This window comes from Saccopteryx bilineata, chromosome 2, assembly GCF_036850765.1.
Source record: "Saccopteryx bilineata isolate mSacBil1 chromosome 2, mSacBil1_pri_phased_curated, whole genome shotgun sequence".
In the NCBI taxonomy this organism is placed as follows: domain Eukaryota; kingdom Metazoa; phylum Chordata; class Mammalia; order Chiroptera; family Emballonuridae; genus Saccopteryx; species Saccopteryx bilineata.
In genome coordinates, this window is record NC_089491.1 from 178,289,302 (window position 1) to 178,301,451 (window position 12,150).

Below are 12,150 nucleotides of genomic sequence, written 5' to 3' on the forward strand. Positions count from 1 at the left end.
CAGTGAGTCAAGTGCTATGCTAAATGCTGAGGTTGCACAGAGCAAAGAAAAGGAAGAGATTTAACTTGTAACCATGTCATAATATAAGAGAGACAGCAGTTGAAAAAATAATTGTGATTAAATATTTAAACTACTTTGGTCGAGAGTTATATGTATCAAGTGTTGTGTGAACCTCTGCCTAAGAAGGCTTCCTGGAGAAGGTAACATTTGATATGGATCCTGAGTGATGGATGGAAAGAAGCTTCCTTTGCAGAGAAGACATCATGAACAAACATACTAGGGCACTCAAGATGGAAAGATCTGTTGAGAGTGATGTGATGGGTGTCCAAACTGCAGCTCCCTGTTGGGAAAATTGGAGCAATGGGCAATTTTATTTTTGTAGCTTCTACCAGTTTCTGCAGGCAAGCTGAGATAGCAGGCTATGGTGAAGGGAGATATGGCACTGTGGAGCTTCAGAGATAGGCAAAGATCAGGACTAAGTGTTGAGTATGGTAAAGCATAAACAGGCCAGGAGGACTGGCCATAACAACAAAGTAAAGCATCAGATGCCAAGAAAAGATGTGTGTTCCAGACCAGTTCAAGTTTGTTGCAGGGACAGAGGTCAGACAAGGTCTGACACGGCAGAATCGAGTCAGTGATCCACAGGAATATACAAGACTCTTACTGGCTAACATAGGGCAGCACAAGTCTTTCCAAGCCAGCCCCATTCTTGAGGCACTTATTTAGACCTTAAAGGGATGGTTTGCTTTGAGTGTGTTTTGCTTTAATTGAATGGGGTTTGCATTCCTTACATCTTCTCAGAACTCTCATTTTAGGTGTCCTAAAACACATTTCATTTCAGGGCAAATCGGGTCCCAACTGGCTGGTTTGTCCTCTAGGCTGGGTGGAGACTCATTCTTCAGTGTCCTCCCAATCTTTTATAAAGAAAGCTTTCCTAGGCTAAATGCAGAAACTATCATCCCCTTTCTGTTCAGAATCTCACGACCAAGGACATTAATTTGTGAGCTTGATGACCACCACAAAGTGACCTCCTGTGGTTGCAGAACACTTGTCCATTGAGCACACTTCATTGCCTAAATGAGAATGATATCTGTACCCCTGATCCCAGGGGATCCTGCTCTAATTAAGCTAATTTGTTCAGTGTGACCAGCACAGCAGAAGCAAAGGGAAGGACTAAAGAGTGTTGCCAGCTACACAGACATAAATATACTTATTAGCTTCTTCCTGATTGGCTCATTCAAAAGCATTGTTTTCCCATGAATTTTCCAGGCAGGAGCTCACCATCATGGTGTTTTGATGGGATGTGTCAGCTTTAAGAAAACTAGCTGCTTTACTATAAAAAGGGTTCATGAAAGTGAGATTGTACATTTCCTGTGATTCTTTGAAAATAAGAGAGGGCATTATTTTTTTGTAGAGTTAAACTCACAAAAACTCAAATTGAAAAATCAGCTGTAAGGCCCTTTCTCCAACAGAGACTCCAGAAAACACTCCCCTTGGAAACAGCCTGTGATACTTTTATCTGCTTGTCATCTGACTTCTGTTTTATAGCTAATCTCTGTAGGTGACTTTAAAAACCCTCCCAGCTTTTTTTGTTTTTATGTAGACTATCATTAAGATAATATTTCTTCTAGGTTTTCATTCTATTTGGAAGTGATTATCATTTGTCTCCAGGTGTTTAGTGATAATGTCTTTCCTTTTTCCATTTTTTATTCTTTCAAAAAATAGTTTCTCTTATTCTTGTATAATTTAACAAATTGAATAAAAACTTTTCTTATAGTTCCTTTTTCAAATTTAAGGCTTTGCTTTTTCCAAAATGTATTTTCAATGGTTTTTTAATAAAATTAAAATTTTAAAAGTAATTTACATTACTTTTTTTTATAATGTTGAAGTATACACAGATAGTTCAAAGACCCAGGGAGTTTTTGTGAGCTATTTTTAAATATGCTGAACATTCCTGATTTCTACTTAAAAGGTATTTAAGTATAGTTTTCCATTTCTCTAAAGTTTTAGAAAATGCTAACGCAACACTACTTAAATAAAATGTTTATTTCTATTAGGAGTAAAACATTGAGTGGTTTCTTTTTCATTTTAAGGTACCCATTCACTTCTTACAATTTCAGCCTGTCTATTTAATTGCAGTCTGTCTTATTCTATAATATTAGATATATTATATTGATGTTTAATCAAAAAAGTGTTGTATTTCTCATCTGTGGTTATATTATTTTTTATAACATGCTAATAGTCTTGGTGAAAAATTTATTAAACATTTACTAAGCAGAAACTATATTCCTGTCTTTGGTAAGAAAATCAAAGATGAGTAAGACTCCATCTTTTTTCTTAAGCTGCTTATAAAAGATACACACAACCAGAGTAAGTTGGGAGCTATGAGAGGATTTGGGACAAAAGATTAATTTTAGATGAAGAAGTCAAGAAAGATATCATTTTAAGCATTTAGAGAACTATGGTGGGTAGGAACAAAAAAGAAGTACATACTAGTAAGAGCTTCAGAGTAAGCATAAAGTTGGGAAATTATGCGTAAAACCTGGGAATAGAATGGCCACATACAAGATATTGCTGAAGTGCCAGAAGCAATGGGAGGTAAGTTTGGGAAGCCAGACTCTGGGAGACCTTGGACATCATGGGAAAGACATTATATTTCAATATGTACTTTGTGAGGAACTATAGAAAAATTTCCACATGAAATCAAGAAAATCATATGTAAATTCTGATGGTGTTATAGAAATAGATAAAATGATGCTGAGGCCAGAACCTGAGACATCGTATAAAAAGCCACTGCAAAGAGAAAGAGGTAGAGAAGTAGCACTTAGTGATTGTCTACTGTGTTCTCCAAATTACATTGAGTAGTATTTTTACAGACATGATATTAATTATAAGAAGGTACATCGAAGGTGGCAGTTTGAATACAGATAGTCATGCTGAACATGGCAGGTTTCACTGATGTTTACTGATTTCCTTCTATTTCTGTATACACAGGGCATTAGACTTCCCAGGCTCTTGCAGTTAGGCATGGATTTCATTTCCAGGTTGAAGCACTCAAGAGCTGGAGCATGATCCTTCATGTGTTCTTGCCCTGCTACAGTCATCATGGGAGTGTATGTGGTTAAAAAAGGGTCACAAAACCAAAATGGCCTAGAATGTTGAGCTGGCACATGATGGATAGACCTTTGATATGGAAATAAATTTTTTTTGTGTTAGACCTCTGAGATTTTGGTAGTGTTTGTTACTGCAAATAATCCAGACCAGCCATATGTCATAAAATTTTCTGCAGTGATAAAAATGTTTTATATCTGCACTGTCCAAGATGGTATCCACTAGCCACATATGGCTACTGATACTTGAAAAGAGGCTTGTGTGAATTTTTAAATTTTATTTGATTTAAGTATCCTGATTAACATGTAGAAAACTTGCTTAAAGCTTTCTAACTTGACAGACTATACTGGAGGTGAAGAAATCATGCATCAATGTGAATTTTGTGGGGAATTTTGGTTATAAAGATGTAATACTTAGAAAACTCTAATGCTTTTGGAATTTTAAAATTATACTTTTCATAATTTTTATATAACAAAAATAACCCATTGATAAAAAAGAAATCATAATGAAAATTAAAAAATATTCTGAACAATAACAGAAATACTTTATATTAAAACATGAGCTGTATTAGTTTTACTACATTAAAGCATTTATCAAGGAAACATTATAGCTGGCATTGCATAAATTAAAAAAGAAAAATAAGCTGAGAATTAATGGCCAGCAAAATAAAACATCAAAGTCAACCAAGAAAAGTAGAAATGATAGTAAGAATTAAAATATATAGTATTTTACAACAGTAAAAGGAACTACAACTGTGTACAATAATGTGAATAATAATACCTGTTTTGCATAAAAGAGATGTAATGTGTGTTTTATAAAAATTCAGGAAGATAATTGAAGAAGCAGTTATTTAGTTTTAGAGTCAGATATGTAAAAAAGATATTAAAGAAAAACATATAATCAAATTTAAGAAATGTACTATGTGCCTACTATACTGCTCACAAAAATTAGGGGCTATTTCAAAATGAATATGAAGTGATAAAATATCTCCTAATTTTTATGAGCAGTATACATAACACGTATAATGTTAGTGGTTTCATTCCCTCACACATTTGTTCACCAAACTCTGAATATCTACTATATGCTTATGAGCATATAGTCCCCAGGCTCTGGCATATACCAGTGAACAAAACAGACAAAAATATCTGCCCTGTGGAGCTTACATACTAAGCACATCGAGAGGCTGTAAACAAGCATAAAAATGATGTCAGAGTGTGATAAATGCCATGAATAATAATAGCTAGCACTTACTGATCACTTCTACATGCCAGGCACTATTCTAATCATTTTGTATAGATTAAATCATTTCATCCTCCTAACAACCCTGTAAGGTAGAAATTATTATAATAATTATCTTATAATGAAGAAATGAAGACATAGAAAGGTTAAGTACAAAGGCAAATTACACAAAGTTTTTGCTCCTTGGGAATTTCCAGGATGGTGTAGGGAGATAAACAACAAATGCCACTCAGTGTGATAAGAGCTATTTAGACCAAAAGGTACCAGATACCCAGCAGAACATGGGAGGGCAGGCCAGGTCTACTTGGGGAAAGTCTGAAGGAAAGGCTTCACAAAGGTGGTAGATGTGGCTAAGCCCCGAAGGAGGAGTGGCTGTTTTAAGAACCAGTAAGGAGGAGTGAGGGCAGATATTCCTAATGGAAGCCATGCTATATGCAAAGACACAGTTCTTTTTTTTTTTTTTTTCAATTTTTAATTTATTCATTTTAGAGAGGAGAGAGAAAGGGAGAGAGAGGAGAGAAAGACACAGAGAAAGAAAGTAGGGAGGAGCTGGAAGCATCAACTCCCATATGTGCCTTGACCAGGCAAGCCCAGGGTTTCGAACCGGCAACCTCAGCATTTCCAGGTTGACGCTTTAACCACTGCACCATCACAGGTCAGGCGAAGACACAGTTCTTCGTGGGAAGAGGATCAAAGCCTAGGCAGGACCCTGATTGTGGAGTAGGACATGATCAGAAAAGCTTAGACTGTGCCAAAAGAAAGAAGGGGAGAGAGAGACAGCCATTTTTCTACCAGATTAGGGGCACACAGTTCTTACTGAAAGGTAGTAATTACCTTCTAAGAAACAGTTTCTATGACAAAGTGTGACTCCTGAATACAACTCTCCTAACCCTGTTAGAGAGGGAGATTTGATATTTGATATAGGGGACAAGGTGATATGACAGAAGCAAAAAAAGACCTGAAGATGTTACCTGCTGACATTGAAGACAGAGGAAGGGGCCAAACCAAGGAATGAAAAACATGCAGAATTGGAAGTTGAAAAAGGCAAGGAAATGGATTCTATCCTAGAATCTTCAAAGGGCACAAGCCTTGCAAACACCTTGACTTTAGCTTAGTGACACTGATTTTGAACTTTTGGTCTCCAGAACTGTAAGAGAATAAATTTGTGTTGTTTTAAGCCACTGAGTCCATAATAACTTATTACAGCAGCCATAAGAAATAAATACATTTACTAAATACTTACTGAGGACCTATGATGTTCAAGATACTGTGTTCGTCTGGCTGGTACTATAAAAACAAATAAAGACAGTCCTTTCCCTCTTAATATTTGCTCTTCTGTAGAAAAACAGTAAAACAAAAATGCCCATAAAGGCAAAAGTATCAGACCTATGAGATAAAGAAAATATGCATTATGCTAGTTCAGTGGGTGGGAAGATTTTTGAGCCAGTGATAGAATTAAGAAAGCTTGTGTGAAAGAGATGGCAATTGAAATGATATTAAAATAAAATAAAAATAATGATAAAGTGAGATAAATGGTGGAGGTATGCTAAGTGGGGTTCCATCAGGAAAAGGAAAGAGAAATGATGATGGGAAAGTAAAAGATTTGTTTGAGAAATAAAAACTAGCCTATTTTAGTTATAACACAAGGTACTTAGATTTGGCTAGGAAGGAAAATCAAGGCCATAAAATGGAAAGCTTTGCATGTCAACCTACATGATTTATATTTTTTTCACTAGGCAGCAAAGCACCATTAAAAGTATTTGCATGGCCTGACCCGTGGTGGCGCAGTGGATAAAGCGTTGATCTGGAAAAGCTGAGGTCGCTGGTTCGAAACCCTGGGCTTGTCTGGTCAAGGCACATATGGGAGTTCATGCTTCCAGCTCTTCCCCACCTTCTCTCTCTGTCTCTCTCTCTCCCTCTCTGTCTCTCTCTCTCTTTCTCTCTCCTCTCCAAAATGAATAAATAAAATTAAAAAAAAAAGTATTTGCATGGAATACTGACACACACAAAAGCCTATTTATTTCATATAGAACATTTCTGGTTAGTCAAAGTTTTATGAGAATTGTAAATATTACACATTAAAATAACTGTGGTAACTAAAATAATTTGTGGCCAATTTTTCTGCAGTGCAAAAATTTTATATATATATTGGTGACTTCAGTTATGCTTTATTTATTTTTTAAATCTTTTATTAATTTTTATTTAATGTGTTAACATGGATTCAAGTGTCCCACTTAATATAACACCCTCACCCCCACCCCGTTTCCCAAATTACATCCCCTTTGCCCCCTCCCTCTAACACCCTCCCACACCTCCCTCTGGGATTTGATGTCCTGCTATCTGTGTTATGTATATATAGTTTCACTAATTTCTTCACCTTCTCTGATCTCATCCCCTCATCCCCCTTCCTTCTGACTGCTGTCTCTCTGGTCCCTGTGACCTTGCCTCTGCCTCTATTTCATTCTTCAGTTCACATTGTTCATTAGATTCCACATATAAGTGAGATCTTTTGATATTTTTTATTCTGCCTGGCTTATTTTACTTAGCATAATAATCTCCATGGCCACCCATGCCATTGCAAAAGATTTCCTTTTTTCACAGCAGCATAGTATTCCATTTTGTATATGTACCATTGCTTTTTAATCCACTCCTCCACTGACAGACACTTGGGCTGTTTCCAGAACTTGGCTATTGTAAACAATGCTGCAATAAACATGAAAGTGCATATCTTCTTTTGAATCAGTGATTTGGTATTCTTAGGATATATTCCTAAACATGGTATAGCTGGGTCAAAGGCAGTTCCAGTATTAATTTTTTAAAGAAACACTATAGTATTGAGGATTAGAACATGGCAGTGGAGAGGGTGGATGCACAGATGCCCAGCTCTCACCACCAAACTGGAATACAAATCAATTTAGGAAAAATCAGAGTGAAAAACCAACTCTGGACTACAAGAACAGCTCTAAAAAAACAAGGAGCAAAGAAGAAGCCATAACAAACCTGGTAGGGAGCACCTGAATCTCCCCTTCTTACAGGAATGGGGCCCTCCCTCAATGGGGTTGAGGCTGAGAGCGCAGAGGGGATCTCACTCCAGAGAAAAGAGCAGAAAATACTGCTCACAGCCACTTGCCTGGTGACCAGGGAGTGAGGTGAGTTGAAAAGAACAGCTTATCTCCCAAGTGGAAAGGAGAGAGAGAGAGACAAACTGTGAGGGGCTAAGAAATGCAGGAGACGACCTGAAAAAGCTGACTCATCCATGCTGGAGGTGGCCATAGCTGGGGGAGGGACTGGTATTTTCACAAAACAGTACTGAATTACTTCCAGATCAGAGATCTCCAGACATCTCTCCAGCTCCAATCAGCACAACAAGACACAGCTGAAAACAAGAAGTGGGGAGGAGGGGCAGTAACTCAGGTCTCCATGGAGATCTGAGAAACACCTCCCCCTACTGAAGCTGAGAAAACACCCTGCCCCTAGAGAGATTAGTTGTTGGAAAAGGCCTTCAGAGTCTCAGGTTATACCCATTGCATTCCTGGATACAGTTTCAAAGAAGCCCCCTGCTGAGATCAGTAAACGAGACAACCATCTGTTAAGAAAACAAACATATCAAGGCTACAAAGCTGCCCAAATCCAAAAATGGATTACAAAAAATAGCTGATACCAACCCAAGAAGACCTAGAAATAATACAACTGAAAACTGGAGGCAGACAACACTAAGCCTAGACTCAACCAAATCTACAAATAAAACACCCAAACATAGACAATGAGAAGACAAAAAATTGCAATCCAAATGAAACCACAAGAGATACCCTCAGGAGATGAACTGAGTGATATGGAAATAATCAAACTTCCAGATGCGGAGTTCAAAATAATGATTGTAAGGATACTTAGGGATCTTAGAACAACCATGGATGGTCATTATGAACACCTAAATAAAGAAATAGCAAGTATAAAAAAGAATCAGTTGGAGATGACAAATACAATATCAGAAATAAAGACCACAATGGAAGGAATTAAAAACAGGATAGATAGAGCTGAGGGATCGAATCAGCAAGTTGGAGGACAACTGGAATGAAGTTATGAAAGCAGAGAAGAAAAAAGAAGAGACTCAAAAAGTCTGAGAAAACTCTAAGAGAGCTCTGTGACAATATGAAGAGAAATAACATCCACATCATAGGGATTCCTGAAGAAGAATAAAAAGAACAAGGGATAGAGACTTTGTTCAATCATATCATAGCTGAAAACTTCCCTAAATTAATGCAGGAGAAACTCTCACAAGTTCAAGAAGCACAGAGGAATCCATTTAAGAGAAACCCAAAGAAAACTACACCAACACACATCATAATTAAAATACCAAAGCTAAGCAATAAAAAGAAAAGCAATAAAAAAAAGCTACCACCTACAAAGGAGCCCCCATAAGAATGACACCCAACTTCTCAACAGAAACACTTGAGGCCAGAAGGAATTGCAAGTAATATTCAAAGTAATGCAGAACAAGACCTTACAACCAAGACTACTTTATCCAGCAAGGCTATCGTTTAAAATCAAAGGAGAAATAAAAAGCTTCCCAGACAAAAAACAACTAAAGGAATTCATTACAACCAAACCAATGCTGCAGGAAATGTTAAGGGGCCTGTGGTAAACAGATCAAAGTGGGAAAAGAATATAGAGAAAAAGGAATACAGCTTTAAAGAATAAAATGGCAATAAACAACTACATATCAATAATAAACATAAATGTCAATGGATTAAATGATTCAATCAAGAGACATAAGGTAGCTGCATGGATAAGAAAACAGGACCCATACATTGGCTGTCTACAAAAGACTCACCTTAGAACAAAAGATACACATAGATTGAAGGCAAAAGGATGGAAAAAAACATTTCATGCAAATGGAAATGAAAAAAAAAACACCTGGGGTAGCAATACTTATATCAAACAAATTGGACTTTAAAACAAATGATATAGTAAGAGACAAAGAAGGCCACTACATAATGATAAAGGGAGTAATCCAACAGGAAGATATAACCATCATAAATATCTATGCACCTAATATAAGAGCACCTAAATCTATAAAGCAGACTTTGATTGACTTAAAGGGTGAGATCAACAGCAATACTATAATAGTACGGGATTTCAATACCTCACTAATATCAATAGATAGATCCTCAAGAAAGAAAAAAAAAACAAAGAAACAGCAGACTTATTGGACAAACTAGATCAACTCGATTTAATAGATATCTTCAGAACCTTTCACCCTAAAGCAGCAGAACATACATTCTTTTCAAGTGTTCATGGTACATTCTCTAGGATAGACCACATATTAGGGCAGAAAAGTGCTCTCAACCAATTTAAGAAGATTGAAATCATATCAAACACTTTTTCTGATCACAACGGCATGAAACTAGACATGAACCACAAGAGAAAAGCTCAAAAATTCTCAAACACATGGAAACTAAATAGCAGGTTGTTAAATAATGAATGGATTAAGAATAAGATCAAAGAAGAAATAAAAATATCCTAGAAATGAATGACAATGAGCATAAAACAACTCAAAATTTATGGGACACAGCAAAAGCAGTGCTGAGAGGGAAGTTCATAGCACTACAGGCAAAATTTAAGAAGCTAGAATAAGCTCAAATAAACACCTTAACCCTGTCTTTAAAAGATCTAGAAAAAGAAAAGCAAGTAAAACCCAAATATAGTAGAAGGAAGGAAATAATAAAGATCAGAGCAGAAATAAATGACATAGAGGCTAAAGAAACAATACACAGGATCAATGAAACTAGGAGCTGGTTCTTTGAAAAGGTAAACAAGATTGATGAACCTTTAACTAGACTCACCAAAAAAAGAGAGAGAGGACTCAAATAAATAAAATTAGAAATGAGAGTGGAGAAATAACAACTGACACAACAGAAATACAAAATATTGTAAGAAAATACTATGAAGAACTGTATGCCAAAAAACTAGACAACCTACATGAAATGGACAAATTCCTTGAAACATACAATCTTCCAAAACTCAATCTGGAAGAATCAGAAAACCTAAACAGACTGATTACACCAAGTGAGATCGAAACAGTTATCAAAAAACTCCCAACAAAGAAAAGTCTAGGGCCTGATGGCTTCACAATTGAATAGTACCAAATATTCAAAGAAGAACTAACTCCTATCCTCAAACTATTTCAAAAAATTCAAGAGGAAGAAAGACTTCCAAGCTCCTTTTATGAGAAAAGCATAATTCTGATTCCCAAACCAAGCAAAGACAACACAAAGAAAGAAAATTATAGGCCAATATCTCTGATGAATATAGAAGCTAAAATCCTCAACAAAATATTAGCAAACCGGATCCAACAATATAGGAAAAAAATCATACACCATGATCAAGTGGGATTTATTCTGGGGAGGCAAGGCTGGTACAATATTCGTAAATCAATCAATGTGATTCATCACATAAACAAAAAGAAGGAGAAAAACCATATGATAATTTCAATAGATGCAGAAAAAGCATTTGATAAAATCTAGCACCCATTCATGATCAAAACTCTCAGCAAAGTGGGAATACAGGAAACGTACCTCAACATGATAAAAGCCATCTATGAGAAACCCAACATCATACTAAATGGGCAAAAATTAAAAGCTATACCCTTAAGATCAGAAACAAGGCAGGGGTGCCCCCTTTCACCACACTTATTTAACATAGTCCTGGAAGTCCTAGCCACAGCAATCAGAAACAAAGAAGAAATAAAAGGCATTCAAGTTGGAAAAGAAGAAGTAAAACTATCATTATTTGCAGATGATATGATATTGTATATAGAAAACCCTAAAGTTCCAGTCAAAAAACTACTGGACCTGATAAATGAATTCAGCAAAGTGGCAGGATATAAAATTAATACTCAGAAATCAAAGGCATTTTTATATGCAAACAATGAACAGAAAGAGAAATTAAGGAAACAATCCCTTTCACAATTACAACCAAGAAAATAAAGTACTTAGGAGTAAACTTAACCAAGGAGACTAAAGACTTGTACTCAGATAATTACAAAGAATTGAAAAAGAAATCAAGGAAGATACAAACAAGTGGAAGCATATTTCGTGCTCATGGTTAGGAAGAATAAACATCATTAAAATGTCTATATTACCCAAAGCAAATTATAAATTCAATGCAATACCAATTAAAATACCAATGACATACTTCAAAGATATAGATCACATATTCCAAAAATTTATATGAAACCCAAAAAGAACATGAATAGCCTCAGCAATCTTAAAAAAGAAGAATAAATTCTACTTGATCAAGGTGTATGATTTTTTCCATATATTGCTGGATCCGGTTTGCTAATATTTTGTTGAGAATTTTTGCATCTAAGTTAATCAGGGATATTGGCCTATAATTTTCTTTTTTGTGTGTTGTCTTTGCCTGGTTTTGGAATCAGAATTATGCTCGCCTCATAAAAGGAGTTTGGAAGTCTTCCTTCCTCTTGAATTTTTTGAAATAGCTTGAGAAGGATAGGAGTTAGTTCTTCTTTGAATCTTTGGTAGAATTCACTTGTGAAGCCATCAGGCCCAGGACTTTTTTTGGGGGGGAGTTTTTTGATAGCTGTTTCAATCTCATTTGTTGTATTTGGTCTGTTTAGGTTTTCTGATTCTTCCAGATTGAGTTTTGGAAGATTATATTATTCAAGGAATTTGTCCATTTCATCTAGGTTGTCTAGTTTTTTGGCGTACAGTTCTTCATAGTATTTTCTTACAATATTTTGTATTTCTGTTGTGTCAGATGTTATTTCTCCACTCTCATTTC